The 16,843-nt window shown below is 39.4% G+C and overlaps 1 pseudogene; it reads right to left on the bottom strand.

Annotated features, from left to right (window-relative positions):
• Positions 1-1,498: 1,498 nt before the first annotated feature.
• On the bottom strand, positions 1,499-2,367 carry LOC138874699 (phenolic glucoside malonyltransferase 1-like; annotated as a pseudogene).
• Between the last annotated feature and the right edge of the window lie 14,476 nt (positions 2,368-16,843).

Below are 16,843 nucleotides of genomic sequence, written 5' to 3'. Positions count from 1 at the left end.
TTAGTAGCAGTAGCAGCTTGGCTATTACCTATATCATTTGATGCATCCTGAACATGATGTACTGCATTCCCCGAGTCAAATTTTTTCTTAGTCTTAAAGTCAGGGGATATCCATTTAGCTTATAGCAGTTCTCCCTGGTGTGTCCCTTAAAATTGCAATAATCATAGTATAGAGAGTTCCTTTTCTGTCCATAATTGTTTCCTCTAGCATAGACCTATCCACCAGAGTAGTTATTTCCCCTTGTAGAGCCTCCTAAGTTATTGTGACCTTTCCCACTGAATAGACTTGTGTTGTTGTTTGTAACACCTATATTTTTGCTACTGAACAAAGCAGTTACCTCAGTTACTTCAGTACTTTGAGATGTCTGACACATAGATCTTCTGCTCTCTTCAGAAATAATCATAGAATAGGCTCTATTAATAGAATGTATGGGCAACATGTTCAATATTTGGTTGCTATACTGTGAATAAGACTCATTCAACCCCATCAAATATTAAAATAGCCTTTGGTATTGGAAATGCTCAACATACTTCTTTGACTCCTCACAGCCACACCCATGGTAGGGCATAAGAGCATCAAATTCTGCCCAAAGTTCCTTCAACTTAGAAAAGTAAGTTGACACAGAGGATATTCCTTGAGTAAAAGTGGCAATCTGTTTGTGAAGGTACAACACACGAGAGCCATTGACCTTATCAAACCTCTCTTTGAGGTCCATTCACACTTTGTGAGCACTTGAGGCATACACCATGCCACTTAGCAATTCAACACTTACTGAATTCATGATCCGTGAGAGTACTATAGTTTTACACTTTTCCCACAATTCATGAAGAGTTATATCAAACTTCTCCTTAGGGTATCTACCATCCACAAACCCTATCTTACTTTTTTCTAGTAAACTCACACACATTGTAATACTCCACAGTATATAATTCTCAGGTCCAGTTAATTTGACTAAAATTAGAGAACTACCTGGGGTATCATATGGTTGAAGGAACAATGGATGATGTTGATTTATTAAGATAGGACCTCCTCTAACCGTTGCTGCACTTGCATCAATTTCTTCATTCTCGATCTCTATTGTTGAACAATAATTGATCTTAGATGAAGAAGAATAGAGGAAATGCAATAGTTGACTGCCGATTAAGCCCTAGCTTCCAAGATATCGAAAAATTGCTTTAACTTACTCCAACTCATTTACTGGATGCAGCTAAGACTCTAGGAATTTGATAACGATGCGTAGATTTCCAACTTGAGCTCTGATACCATGATGAAATCCTAGATCCAGATTGAGCTGATGACCAATGTAGATGAAGAAGCAGTTCCGCAGATACAGAGAAGAAAGTGATTCTCTTCATTTTCTGTTAACTTGGTTAATACACTGTACATTGATGTATATATACTGAGTAAGCTATTAGTTAAGTATCTACTTAGCTAGCTAATGCTCTACTAACTTAATACAGCTGGCATCCAGCTGTACATTCTACCACCATAACTAAAACTATAACTTACATTTCAACAGATATACAAACCTATCATAAAATGGAGTGAACTCATTTGCTAAGAATTTTTCATCTCCACTATATTTTTTTGATCAAAGCCCATGCCCTTTTAAACCCTACTACTAGCTCCATCACTAGCGATGTAATGGTTAGCGAAACCAAGATTTGGAAAAAGTATCATTTGAATGGCTAACAGTGGAGCTAATTTGGCGCCGGGTGCATCTTTAGTTTATGCTAACTTGGGACCAAAGGGAGAAAATTATTAGCTTTACGTGGATGGTTACTATATATATATATATATCAGTCTCAAAGATATAAGGTATAACACATAACAAAAATCAGGATATCCGCTTAAATCTAGCGGACAAACAACATTTCCAACGAGGAGAATATAGTGTTTGAGAGTGAGGGAGAGTGAATCTTTAAGAGTAGGAATCCGCTTAAATCTTTAAAGGAACGCAATAATATAAACATATGAGATAGCGCTTAAATTATGAACAAAGAACTTACTTGTTCTTTGAAGCGGAAGACTAAAACAACTAGAGTTATTGCAGCCGAGAGTGGTTGTCATGATATTAGATCAACCCCTATTATACAATCTAAACCCTATTGTTATTAACAGAGAAGAGCATAGAAAAATATTATATTCAGTATATTTAGTTGTACACTATATGTGTACTTATATAGGGCCAACTAGGATTATAGTAATAACTAAAGTTACTAGGTCTTACCCTAGTAGACCTTAAGAGTGTCCTTATGGGTGGAATCTATTTCTTACAGTAGTTTTAGAGATGGAAAGCTTGTAGAACAGAATCTGCTGTATACGATGGAAATTTAACCACATGAAATTAAAATACGTAAGGGAGAGTGTCAGATGTCACAACTTGATATTGCTTTGTCATGACCCGGAATTCTCACCCTCGGAACCATGATGGAGCCTAACATTTCACTTGCTAGGAAAGTCAAAGTTAGATTTAGTCATTAACCATTTTTAACAATTAAAATCAAATGAAAATGTGACAACCCGACAGGTCGTCTTAAGAATTTTCGCCTCGATCCCCTATTAACTGATTTTCCCAAGTTTATTTCTGCTATATTGATTTGTGGGATGTTCAGTTTTGAGTTTCGGAGAGTTTTAGGACACTTAGTCCCTAAATGAGAGCTTAAGTGTTGGAAAGTTGACCGTAGTCGGAACAGTGTGAAGGCCTCCACAGAATGGAAATCTGATGGTTCCGTTAACTCCATTGGGTGATTTTGGGCTTAGAGGCATGTTCGGATTGTGTTTTGGAGGTCCGTAGAAAATTTAGGCTTGAAATGCCAAAAGTTGAACTTTTGAAGTTTTCGGTCCAATAGTGAGATTTTGATCCTAGGGTCGGAATGGAATTCTGGAAGTAGGAGTAGCTCCATTGTGTTGAATGTGACGTGTGTACAAAATTTTAGGTCATTCGGACGAGGTTTGATAGACGTTTTGATCAAAAGCGTATTTTTAGAGTTTTTGGAATTCTTAGGCTTGAATTCGATGAAAATAGGTATTTTGATGTTGTTTTGAGCGTTTCGAAGGTTGGAACAAGTTTGAATGATGTTTTAGGATTGGTTGGCAGGTTTGATTGAGGTCCCGGGGGCCTCGGATGTGTTTTGAATGCTCAACGGGTCATTTTGGAACTTAGAGAAATTGCAGAAAATTGCAGCAGCCCAGTTCTGGTTCCCTTCTTCGCGTTCGCGAGTGGGGTCTCACATTTGCGAAGAGGAGTTGGGGCTGAGGGAGATTTAATGCTTCGCATTTGTGAAGTTTCACCCGCGTTCGCGTAGGAGGAGGAGATTGTGCGTCGCGTTCGCTATGAAGGAAAGCTGGACCAAGCGAAGTTGTTCTTCGTGAATGCGAGGGTCCTTCCGCATTTGCGAAGAAGGAAATACCTGGGCAAATTATAAAATTTCAAAATCGAGGGTTTAGCCATTTTTATCAAAACTTAAGTTTGGGAGCTCGGATTTGAGCGAGATTTTGTGGGATTTTCATAGACATCAATTGGGTAATGATTCTTAACTCCTTTTTGCTTGTAACCCATTAATCAATACATGAATTTATCATTTAATTTTGGATTGGAGATGGAAATTGGGGAAAAGTTGGAAGAAAGTTCTTAGACCTAGAATTCGACTTTTGATTGGGAATTTGACCTTACATTTGGATAATTTTTGTATGCATGAACTTGTGAGAGCGTGGGAATTCTGAAAATATAAATTTTACCTGATTCCTAGACGTGAGACCGAGGGGCATTTTGGTCATTTTACCTAATTTCGCATATTAGCTTAGCATTTAATTGTAGAATCAATTACTTGAAGTGTTATTTACATTATGAAATTGAATTGAATAGATTTGGGTCATTTGGAGTTGAGTACTCGTGGCAAGAACGTAGTCTTGGGTTGATTTTGAGCCGGTTCGAGGTAAGTGACTTGTCTAACCTTGTGTGGGGGACCTTCCCCTTAGGATTTGGTATATTTGATATTTGAAATGCCCTGTACGTGAGGTATCGAGTGCGTACTTGAGCTAATTGTTGAAAATCCGATTTTCTTTAAGTAATTCAATTGTGTTCCTTTCCTGTTTCATTTTACTTACAATTTAAACCTGCTGTTAGCTTAGAAAAAGCGTGTCTAATTGACTTAACTGTTTATCTGCTTAACTGACTTAATTGAATTATGTGAAGCTTGTTATATTAGAATTACCTGTTTACTTGCTACGAAATTGAGCTTAATTGAGTATTCTTGTGTTGTTGTTGTGTGTTTTACTTTGGGACTACGGGACGGCATCCCGGGAGATTCCCTGTACGCATTTATGATTTGAACTGAGGCTCAGGATACCAAGAGATCCCTGGCATATATTGAGGATACCGAGAGATCCTCCCTTTAAGTTTTCTCTTAATTAACTAGTCTTTTTAAAATGAATTGAGGTGAGCCATATCATATAACACAAATAGCTTATGGCCTTCCAAAACTTAGTTTGAGCTTCCCTCTAAAATTGGAATTGAGGTGTGCCATGCCGAATAAAATCTTAAAATGCACGGCCCTTATTTAATTGATCTTGAATATTTGAATCCTTAGAAATCGAGGCGTGCCATTTAGCGAATTTTCCATGGCCCTCGCAAAGTTGCAAATGCGTAGTTGCTTTAGGCGCGTTATTTTAATAATTTATCTTCCTAAACTCGGGTGCGCATTTATGTGACCCAAATCCAAATCTCAACAACGTTAGATAAAATATATCGAGAGTCGCGGGTGCATTTATGTGACGTGGTTCGAGACTTATTTTAAATGACGTTGCAATTTCCTTAAAAATAATTAAAGCGATTAATAAGTTAAATATACCATAGTCTAAAACATGTATTAAAATCAGATAATAGGCCAATTATAAAAGTTGAGCGACCGTGCTAGAACCATGGAACTCGGGAATGCCTAACACCTTCTCCCGGGTTAACAGAATTCTTTACCCAGATTTTCGTGTTTGCGGACTGTAATACAGGGTCAATCTTTTCCTCGATTCAGGATTTGAACCGGTGACTTGGGACACCATAAATTTATCCCAAGTGGCGACTCTGATAATTTTAAATAAAAATAATCTAATTTCGATTGTCACTTAAATTGGAAAAACTCTTGTATACCCTTTACGGGGGTGTAGGAAAAAGGAGGTGTGACAACATCAATTTTTTCATCATCGGATTGTTCACAACCGTATTTATATCAATATTGCTCTTAAAGGAAATAAATTGTTGGCCTTCAAGATGTTGCTAAAGACGATAAACGCTTGGATACATTTCACTAATAGGAAAACCAAAGAGACGCCATAAGGATTCCGGAGGTGATACCCATCTGGCAGTTCGATATTCTTTTACTTCATCTATCTCTATGTTTGCATCATTATTTTGCACACTGAATGTAATTTTGTCATGTCTTTTACAAATATACTTATAAAGATGTTTTACGACTTTGATATTAGAGCAAACTTCAACATTTATGTGACAATTGTATTTGCCAAGTAAATATGGATTGTATAGAACAACCCAAGAGTTATCTAAATCTTGCCCTCTCACATGCACAACATTCCCTGTGTTTCATTTTCTATATATAGGATACGAATAATTTCCTTCCGATGTTTGATTGGCAAACTTTTGTGGGTATTTGAATTTGAAGCAACCTTTTTCCATACAACAATTTGTGAGGTTTAAATTACCACAATGGTTGTGCATCATATGCTTAAGAACAAGTTTGCGCAAATTTGGTTCTCTATTACTATCTGGTAATTATGTTTTAATTATTGCTCATTACATATTATAATAAGAAAATGAGCATGGGGTAAGCCGCGTTTCTGAAATTCCATGGTATACATACTTCAGGTGTTCAGGAAGAAGTGTGATGACCTGGCCGGTCGTCTTAAGAATTAATGCCCCGATCCCCCTATTAACTGCTTTCCCCAAGTTTATTCTGCTATTTTGATTTGCCGGGATGTTCGGTTTTGAGTTTCGGAGAGTTTTGAGACACTTAGTCCCTAACTGAGAGCTTAAGTTTTGGAAAAGTGACCATAGTTGAAATAGCGTGGAGACGGCCTCGTAATAGAAATCCGATGGTTCTGTTAGCTCCGTTGGGTGATTTCGGAGTTAGGAGCATGTTCGGATTGTATTTTGGAGGTCAGTAGCTAATTTAGGCTTGAAATGCCGAAAGTTAAATTTTGGAAGTTTCCGGTGCGAAAGTGACATTTTGGTCTGAGGTCCAGAATTGAATTCCGAGAGTTGCAGTATTTTCGTTGTATCATTTGGGATGTGTGTGCAAAAGTTCAGGTCATTCAGACGTGTTTTGGTTGGGTTTTTGATCAAAAGCGGAATTCGAAAGATTTTAGAAACTTAGGCTTGAATCCAATGTTTTTTGGTTATTTTGATGTTGTTTGAGGTATTTTGAAGATTGGTACAAGTTTGAATAAGGTTTTAGGATATGTTGATGCCTTTTGAGGTCCCGGGAGGCCCGGGGTGATTTCGGATGGTTAACGAGAAAATTTAGAAAATGTTGCAGCTGCTGTATTTTTGCTGCTTTTAGTATTTTTGCATCTGCGGTTTGGGGACCGTAGATGCGACGCCGCAGAAGCGGCTAAGGGACCGCAAAAACGGATTTTGACCTTTCCTTCAGGTTCCGCAGATGCGGAAGGGACACCGTAGAAGCGGTGTCGCATCTGCGAAAATGTAATTGTAGATGCGGTTTCTGGTATTTAAATGAAAGTCACAGATGCGATGAAGTTTCCGCAGAAGTGGGACAATAGATGCGGTCCCAGGGTTGCAAATGCAGAAATCGCTGGGCAGAACATATAAATAGTTGTCTTCGCGAATTTGAGGTATTCTTTCACCATTTTCATCCGGGTTTGAAGCTTTTGAGAGAGATATTTGAGGAAAATAAAGGGGAATCACTTGGAGGTAGCATCCTGGATTTCATAACTCGTATTTATGTGATTAAGGACATAATTAGTGGTGAAATAATTGGGAAAATAGGTAATTAGGGCTTGAGTCTAAGAGATCTTTGAATAAGGATTTGAGGGGTCATTTGGACTCTGATTTCAGTATTCATGTTATGTATAGACTCGTGAGAGTACGAATTTTCTGAAAATGTAAAATTCACCCAATTCCGAGATGTGGGCCCGAGGGGCATTTTGGTCATTTTACATAATTTCGCGTATTAACTTAGAATTTAATTGTAGAATCAGTTACTTGATGTGTTATTTATATTATGCAATTGAATTGAATAGATTTAGGCCATTTGGAGTCGAGTACTCGTGGCAAAGACGTGGTGTTGGGTTGATTTTGAGCCTCGAGGTAAGTGTCTTGTCTAACCTTGTGTGGGGGACCTTCCCCTTAGGATTGGTATGTTTGGTAATTGAAATGCCTTGAACGTGAGGTGATGAGTGCGTACTTGTGCTAATTGTTGGAAATCTAATTTTCTTTAAGTATATACTAGCATGTTTCCTTTACTGTTTCTATTACTTGCACTATTAAGTGTGTTGTTAGCTTAGGAAAGCATGTCTAAGTGACTTAATTGCTTTATTTGATTCAACCTGCCTTACTTGAATTCTGTGTAGCATGCTAGGCTAGAATCACTTATTGCCTTAATATGAAATTTTGCCATTTCTATATATCTTCTTGCTGCTGCTGTGTATTTACATTGGGACTACGGATGTGTGATTCCGGTAGCTCCCCTTGTCTGTTTACTTTGGGACTGCGGGTTAGATTCCCGATAGAGCCCCCTGCACGTTTACTTTGGGACTGCGGGTTAGATTCCCAATAGATCCCCTTGCACACTTATATGGAACTACGGGAATGCACCCGGTAGATTCCCCCAGTACTGGGTATTTACATGAGGGACTACGGATCGGGATTCCGGTACATCCCTGTGCATTAATAGTTGGACTACGGGACGGGATCCTGGGAGATCCTTCGGATATATATATTATGGACTACGGGACGGTATCCCGGGGGATCCACTGGACAGTTGTAATTGGGACTACAGAACGGTATCCTGGACGGTGTCCAGGTTGTTATCTTTGTGTTGAGCTGTATTTTCCCGTGGCTTGTTTTGTCTCTGTTCTAGTTGTTGTTGTTCTGTTAATTCTATGTTATTGCTTACTGTTGCACTTATTTATACTATTTTATTCCACACTGTTAACCCTTATATTGTATTTAACCTCAGTAGGGCCCTGACCTTCATTGTCATTACCCGACCGAGGTTAGGCTTGGCACTTATTGAGTACCGTTGTGGTGTACTCATGCCTCTTTTGTGCATGTTTTTCATGTGTAGATCTAGGTACTTCTAATCAGGCCTACCATCCTTGAGGGAGGCGACTATTTAGATACTTTGAGATACATCTGCCGCGTCCGCAGATCGAGGAGTCCCTTTCTATTCCTGCCTTTTATTATTTAGCCCTTTTGCACTTTCTGTTCTTATTAGACAAATTCCGGAGTTAGAGCTATGTAGTATTTCTTTTTTCTTAGCTTGTGATTCGTGGGTTTTCGGGTCTTGGATTTAGATATTGGCTTTGAGATCTATATAAATATGGTGCATGTCGAGCGACACATTTAACATTGTTATTGCCTTATTTCTATTTTTTTAATTGTTTTACTTCCGCGAGTATAGGCTTACCTAGTCGTAGAGACTAGGTGCCATCACGATGGTTCACGGAGGGTAAACCAAGGTCGTGACAAGTTGATATCAGAGCTCTAGGTTCATAGGAGTCACAGATCACAAGACAATTTATTAGAGTCTCACTGATCGGTACGGAGACATCTGTACTTATCTACGAGAGGTTATGTAACTGTTAGGAAAAAATTCCCCTTCATTTGATTTCCTTGTCGTGCGATATTTGACATCACAATTCTAAACTTCTATCTTCTATTCTCTCATAGATGGTGGGACATGTGTTACTCAAGATGATCAGGCACCCGCGCCCCCTACTACAGCCGTCAGAGGCCGGGGCCGGGGTAGAGGCCGACGACAAGCACAAGGTGCAGCTAGAGCACCTGCGCGAGCTACTGCTGAGGTACCACTAGCGGATCCAGCCGGAGTCCAGGCACTTGACACGCCTACTGCTACTGCCACTCCAGCTCTTCAGGAGATTTTGCCACAGTTCATGAGTATGTACACCACCTTGGCTCAGGCAGTGTTGCTTCCCCTTGCTGCAGCTACGTCTCAAGCCGGGGGAGGAGCACAGATTCCCTCCGCCCGCACTCTTGAGCCGCGAGTGCATGTTGAGCAGGTCCCTAAAATTATTCCTGTGTCACCTGCAGTGTTAGTTCAGCCCGAGGACAAGGCAGTGGCTTCCGAGGATGAGTAGTTGAGGATTGAGAGGTTCAAGAAGTACAAGCTCCCTGTTTTTAGTTGTCTAGCATCGGAGGATGCTCTGGTATTTCTTGATGAGTGTTACCGCATTCTCCGTACCATGGATATCTCAAGATCGAGCGAGGTTTCTTTCACTACCTTCTAGCTTCGAGGAGCTGCCTATAAGTGGTGGCGCACCTATGAATTAGGCAGTCCAGATGAGGCTGCTTCACTAACTTGGGCTTAGTTTTCAGATCAGTTCCTGACGGAGTATGTTCCTTAGAGCCTCAGGGACGCATGGCACACAGAGTTTGAGCATTTGTGTCAGGGTGCTGTGACTGTTTCAGAGTATGCTATCCGTTGCACCTGTTTGGCTAGACATGCACCAGCCTTGGTTTATATTGTTCGCGAGAGAGTTCGCCGAGTTATTGAGGGCCTTATTCCCAACATCAGATCTAGCATGGATCGTGAGTTGGAGATGGATATTTCTTATCAGCAGGTGGTGAGCATTGGATTGAGGGTATGTATGCTAGGGAGAGAGAGAAGAGGGAGGCCAAGAGGTCTCGAGAGTCGGGCCATTATTCTGGTGCCTGTACCCCAACTACAGGTCATCATGGTAGGGGTTATATGAGTTGCCCTATTCATTCAAATCTTCTAGCAGCCAGTGGTATTCCAGCTCCTCCTAGACTTCAGGAGCCTTATTATGCACCACCGGTATTTACCCCGCCTCCTGCGCGGGGGTGCTTTTAGAGGTCAGTCGAGCAGACCTGGCCCTAGCCAGTCGCAGCTACCACGTCCTCCTAGAGCTTGTTTTGAGTGTGTTAACACATGCCATATGGTGAGGGATTGCCCCAGACTTGGGAGGGGTGGACCTCTACATACTTCTCAGCCACAGCGTGCCCCGCAGAGTTCTCAAGCTATGATTACAGCTCCAGTTTCTACCCCACCTGCTCAGCCAGCTAGTAGTGGAGGTCGGGGAGGTAGATGTTGCCCTAGAGAGGGAGGTCAGGCTAGATACTATGCCCTTCCTGCCAGTACCGAGGCTGTTGCCTCTAATTCTATCATCATAGGTATTATATTAGTTTGCCACAGAGATGCACCGATTCTATTTGAATCAGGCTCTACTTACTCTTACGTGTCTTCTTATTTTGCTCCGCATTTGAGTGTACCTCGGGATTTTTTAAGTTTCCCTATTTATGTTTCTAATCCTGTGGGAGATTCTCTTGTTGTGGACCGCATTTATCGGTCGTGTTTGTTGCTCTTAGTAGTTTTGAGACTAGAGCTGATCTATTATTACTCAGCATGCTTGATTTTGATATTATCTTGGGCATGGATTGGTTGCCACCCCATTATGCTATTCTTGATTGTCACGAGAAAACCGTGATGCTAGTTATGCTAGGTGTACCACATGTTGAGTGGAGAGGTACTTTAGATTACACTCCTAGTAGAGTTATTTCTTTCTTAAAGCTCGGTGTATGGTTGAGAAGAGGTGTGACGTGTATTTAGCTTATGTGAGAGATGTCATTATTGATACCCCTTCAATTCAGTCCCAGTAGTATGGTATTTTCCCGATGTGTTTCCAGCTAATCTTCCAGGCATGCCGCCTGATAGAGATATTGATTTTGGCATTGATCTGTTGCCGGGCACTCAGCCCATTTCTATTCCTCCGTATCATTTCGCTCTTCTTGAGTTGAAGGAGTTAAAGGATCAGTTATATGAATTGCTTGATAAGGGTTTTATTCGGCCCAGTGTATCAACTTGAGGTGCTCCTATCTTGTTTGTCAAGAAAAAAATGGTTCTATACGTATGTGTATTGATTACCGCCGGTTGAACAAGGTTACAGTGAAGAACCGTTATCCTTTGCCTTATATTGATAATTTTTTTGACCAGCTTCAGGGCGCACGACTATTTTCTAATATTGATTTACGCTCAAGTTACCATCAGTTGAAGATTCAGGAGCTAGACATCCCGAAGACTACTTTCAGGACTCGGTATGGTCATTACGAGTTCCTTGTCATGTCATTTGGGTTGACCAATGCCCCAACAACCTTTATGTATTTGATGCACAATGTGCTCCAACCGTTCCACCGAGGTTCCGGTCCGCAGTCCTCTTATTACATCAAAATCAAAAGAAATGAAAAAGATTAACTAAGCCTGTCAACTATGAGTTACAAGATTCCTATCTATAAATCTTCTGAAACTTGATCTTAAGTCTTGAATGGTTCTTCATGCAGACTTTAGATTTCAACCTTAGCGCTTGTTACCTGCAGGTGCTAGTTCATCCTTCTTCAGCTTTTCGGATCAAAACCGGCATGTAGTGCTTGTGACCTCAACCATGTCTTGAGAAGCTCATATCTTTCATTAACTTCTATATTTGGATTAACTTCTTGCCTTTCTCTTTTTTTTTCTTTATTGTGACTAACTTCTGTTGATCACCTCGGACTGTTGACTCGTATTCTTACCACGCTGACTTAAATTGTAATCTGAGATGTTTTCCCTTTCCTCCAGGTAGATGCCTGACCGCTAAACTTGAATTATACTCCCATGCTCTCTAGGTGGGCTCCTGATTGCTGAAACTTGAATTGTATTCCCTTGCTCTCCAGGTGGGCGCCTGATTGCTGAAACTTGAATTGTATTCCCTTGCTCTCTAGGTGGGCGCCTGACTGCTGAAACTTGATTTGTATTCCTTTGCTCTCCAGGTAGGCGCCTGATTGCTGAAACATAAATTGTATTCCCTTGCTCTCCAGGTGGGCGCCTGATTTCAATAAAATAGACAAAAACAAAGAAAACTTTCTGCCCTATTTTGGTAGCTAGGCACATATGTGAGTTTAAACTGAATCATATTACCCAATATCAATAAGAACTTGAAAGCTGAAACTTGAGCTGTACTCCCTTGCTCTCCAGGTGGGCGCCTGATTGCTGAACTTGAACTGCTTCTCTTGTTCTCCAAACGGGTCCCTGATTTCAACAAAAATAGACAAAACAAAGAAAATTTCCTGCCCCAGTTTGGTAGCTGGGCGCATATGTGAGTGTTAAACTGAATCATATTAGTTGTACACCTCCTTTTTCCTACACCCCAAATTATCCTAGAAAATTAAATTAATTAACTTAATAATTATTACAACTAATTAAAACCAAATTAAGGAAAACCAACAAAATTCAAATCAAAAAATTGAATAATGCAAAATAAACTATTTTTTTGTAATTTTTCTATTTTTTTTGTAAAGCAGATAAATTACTAACTGATTTAAAAATGCAAAATTAAATCATAAATGCAAATGCAACATATTTTTTGTATTTTCAAGATTATGTAAAAATAAAAATAAGGAACTATTTTTTATATTTTTTGATTTAAATTTATGAAAGATACGTAAGCTAAAATATTTTTTTGTAATTTTCTATTTTTATGGCGAAAATAAAGTAAAGAAGTCAAAAATAGTTGAAATAGCTATATTAGGCCTACATTAAATATTTACATGCTAAAATATAAAAAATCTTGGGGATGGTCAAAAATCACATGTCTATAGCGACCCCTCTTTGACTGGAAATACGAAGTGTTTTCAGACAAAGAACGACAGGATTTTTGACCCGACCCTTATTTGAGGAGACAAAAAAAAACTAAGAGGAAGGAGAATGTGACCGAGCCCTGGTATCTGAGCTGCCTACATATCCTTGGCTATAAAGGAATCAGGCCACGTGTAGTTTAGAGGTGAGTGAGATGATGGAGTATGCCGAGGTGGAGAGCCAGTCGAGGTGTCATTCCGGTCCGCAGTCCTGTTATTAAATCAAAATCAAAAGAAATGAAAAAGATTAACTAAGCCTGTCAACTATGAGTTACAAGATTCCTATCTATAAGTCTTCTGAAACATGATCTTGAGTCTTGAATGGTTCTTCATGCAGATTTTAGATTTGAACCTTAGCGCTTGTTAGCTGCAGGTGCTAGTTCATTCTTCTTCAGCTTTTCGGATCAAAACCGGACATGTAGTACTTATGATCTCAACCATGTCTTGAGAAGCTCATATCTTTCATCAACTTCTATATTTGGATTAACTTCTTTACTTTGTCTTTTTTTTCTTTATTGTGACTAACTTCTGTTGATTACCTCGGACTTTTGACTCGCATTCTTACCACGAACTTCTTTTGTTGCTGACTTGAATTGTAATCTAAGATGTTTTCCCTTTCCTCCAGATATATGCCTGACCGCTGAACTTGAATTATACTCCCATGCTTTCTAGGTGGGCTCCTGATTGCTGAAACTTGAATTGTATTCCCTTGCTCTCCAGGTGGGCGCCTGATTGTTGAAACTTGAATTGTATTCCCTTGCTCTCCAGGTGGGTGCCTGACTGTTGAAACTTGATTTGTATTCCCTTGCTCTCTAAGTGGGCGCCTGATTGCTGAAACTTGAATTGTATTCCCTTGCTCTCCAGGTGGGCGCCTGATTTCAACAAAATAGACAAAAACAAAGAAAAATTTCTTCCCCAGTTTGGTAGTTGGGCACATATGTGAGTGTAAACTGAATCATGTTACCAAATATCAATAAGAACTTGAAAGCTGAAACTTGAACTGTACTCCCTACCTCTCCAGGTGGGCGCCTGATTGCTGAAACTTGAATTGTATTCCCTTGCTCTCCAGGTGGGCGCCTGATTGCTGAACTTGAACTGCTTCTCCTGTTCTCCAAACGGGTCCCTGATTTCAACAAAAGTAGACAAAACAAAGAAAATTTTCTGCCCCAGTTTGGTAGCTGGGCGCATATGTGAGTGTTAAACTCAATCATATTACCAAATATTACTAAGAATTTGAAAGCTAGGTCCCATTATCCAGGAGGGTCCTGGCAACATTTAACTACGACAATTTTAAATCTAAGTTATATTTTCTAAAGGTGTGACTTTCGCTAAATCTTATTATCTAAGAGGGTCTTAAACTATTCCCCATTATCCAGGAGAGTCCTAAAAATCAAAAGTCAAGTTTTATCCTAAGAGTGACATTTCTTTACGGCTGAATTATATTACCCTATAACAGAACTTACGCTAAATCTTGTTATTTAATGGAAATCTTAAAGTTGGGTCCTATTATTCAGGAGGGTCCTGACAACTCTTAATTAAACGAAAATTTTAAACCTAAGTTATATCTTATAAAGGTATTATTTTCGCTACATCTTGTTATCTAGCAACAATCTTAAATCTAGGCCCCATTATTCAGGAGGATCCTGAAAACTGCTAATTGAATCCTATCTCCAACATGCGAACTTTAAAATCATCTTATATTCCTTGGGATACATTTATGCTAGATTTTACTACTCATGACTGTTTTGAATTTTAAACTAGGTCCCATTTTCCAGGAGGGTCCTGAGAATTTACGGTCAAACCTGTCTAATACTTTGCCTTTCCTTACGGATGGTTCTCCGAAATAAACGAAATTTTCTGCCCCTGTTTCAATCAAAGAAAATCTTGTCAGTTTAAAAATATGGTGGTTAGTTTGTGGCCTTGAATTTCTAGGGCGATTGCTCCTTCACTTCCCATGATCACTTTGATTCCCACTCGAAAACCTTGCTTGTTTATTGACTAATCACTTTCTCTGTCACCCTTATCACGGAAAATACCTCTAATCCATTCAAACCCAATACCATTGACACGTACTGAACCTTTGTGTTTCCCATGAATCCCAAAGCACGTTAATTGTCATCCACTCAGTGCCCATTCTGTTCTTTCCTGACTTAAAACATCGGCATTGGCCTTGAGGTCTATTGCTCCATCGCTTGCCATGCTAACTTTGACTTCTGCTTGGAAGATCTTGCTTATCACTGATTTACCACCCTTTTCGTCAATCTTATCACAGAAAATACCTTTGATCCGTTCACCAAACACCCTCCATCTTGTTGCATTGTTCATGGATTGATATGTACCAAAATTTCATGTTTCACCGAAAATACCTTTGATCCGTTTGCCTAACACCCTCCATCTTGTTGCATTGTTAGTGAATCGATATGTACCAAACCTTTGTATTTCACAAGGATCCCAAAACATGTTGATTGTTACCACCACAATGTGGTTGTTGTTTTTTTCCTGACTTATGACATTTTGATGTGTTAACCAGACCCCGTTTTGTGCAATTGGAAAGCTGGTCGCAAATTTTGAAGTCATTTCTCACTTGTTTCAACTGCAAAGACTTAAAGAGAGGAAGTAACCTAGACAAAAGGCACAGAGTAAAGGACAAAGGGAAGAGATAATTCCTAATAAGAAAACTACAAAGTGGAAACCTATCAGATGTGGATACCAACTCTAATGACCATGACATACACCTGTGGCCTATTCTGTCAAGCAAGTCTGATGTTCAACTCTTGCTGTACCTTCAAACCGTGAAACTAGGCTTCAATGCTCTGATTATCCAATCTGATTCACAATCCTTATTCGACTTGTAGTGCACGAAGGGTTTTCACAATCAAGCCTCTCTCATTTTGTTCTTTCTCTCAACTTACAGTCGCCTCAAGGTGCCCGTGAAGGTTTTCACCAATAAGACTCTCTCATTTTTTATTTTTCCAATTTGGATCAGAGTGTCGCCTTTGAAAGAGCCCTCAAAGACTGATCAGAAGGTCTTTCTTTGGCCCGTAAGGTGGGCTTTTGGATAGGGTAAGAAAGAAATGGTATCAAAGGCTCAAAACAATTCAACATGGGTTCAAAATTACAACTTTCAGAATTAGATTTCTTACAACTACCATAACTTCTGTCCCAGTTTCTTGCTTGGGGATTTTTGGATTTTATTTTGAAGGGACTGAACCGTGAGGTTGCCTACGTATTCTTAAAAGGAATCAGGTCAAATGTAGTTCATGCCATAGAAATTACTTTGTTGTTGTGATTTTTCTTTCCTTTTTCTTCCTCTTTCTCTTCTTTTCTTTTCCTTTTTTTTCTCTTTTTGTTATTTTGTTGTTTTTTCTTTTTCTCTTTCTTTTTGTTCCTTTTTTTTCTTCTTCTTTTTCCTTTACTTATCTTTGATGCTTGCGTTTATGATCTTTACTACTGATTCCGAAAAAGGGGTATGAAAGAAAATAAATAAGGCTCAAAGGGGTAACGAAGGATAAAGTGTTTAGATAGCAGAACAAAATGCCTTCGTCATTCCAATCTCCAAAACATGTCAAGTACAAACAACATAATTAAACAAACCAAGGAAAGCATTCGTAACATCTTTTGATTGTTCCAGACTTGATAACCATATCCACACATTCTCCTTCTACATTTGTTACATACAAAGCACCATTGGACAACACTCTCACTCTCATTACCACGAATTCCCCCCTATAAATTTGGGGCAAACTTGTCATTATCTTCACCCAATGCAGCATGATGCACTTCAATAGTGTATTTCTATGTTCTATCTGCCCCAGTTTCACATGGTTCGGGCTTCAAATGATCTCAAAATGTCCAAATCTATTTTTATTTCCCTCAAGTGTCCCTATCATCTTCAAAATTATTTCCTGACTAAACTGACTTTTAAAGATCAAGCTGAGAATTATG

The sequence above is a fragment of the Nicotiana sylvestris genome, chromosome 8 (assembly GCF_000393655.2).
Source record: "Nicotiana sylvestris chromosome 8, ASM39365v2, whole genome shotgun sequence".
Lineage (NCBI taxonomy): Eukaryota > Viridiplantae > Streptophyta > Magnoliopsida > Solanales > Solanaceae > Nicotiana > Nicotiana sylvestris.
The sequence above is the reverse complement of the archived record's forward strand: the minus strand, read 5'-3'. Positions and strand labels throughout refer to the sequence as shown.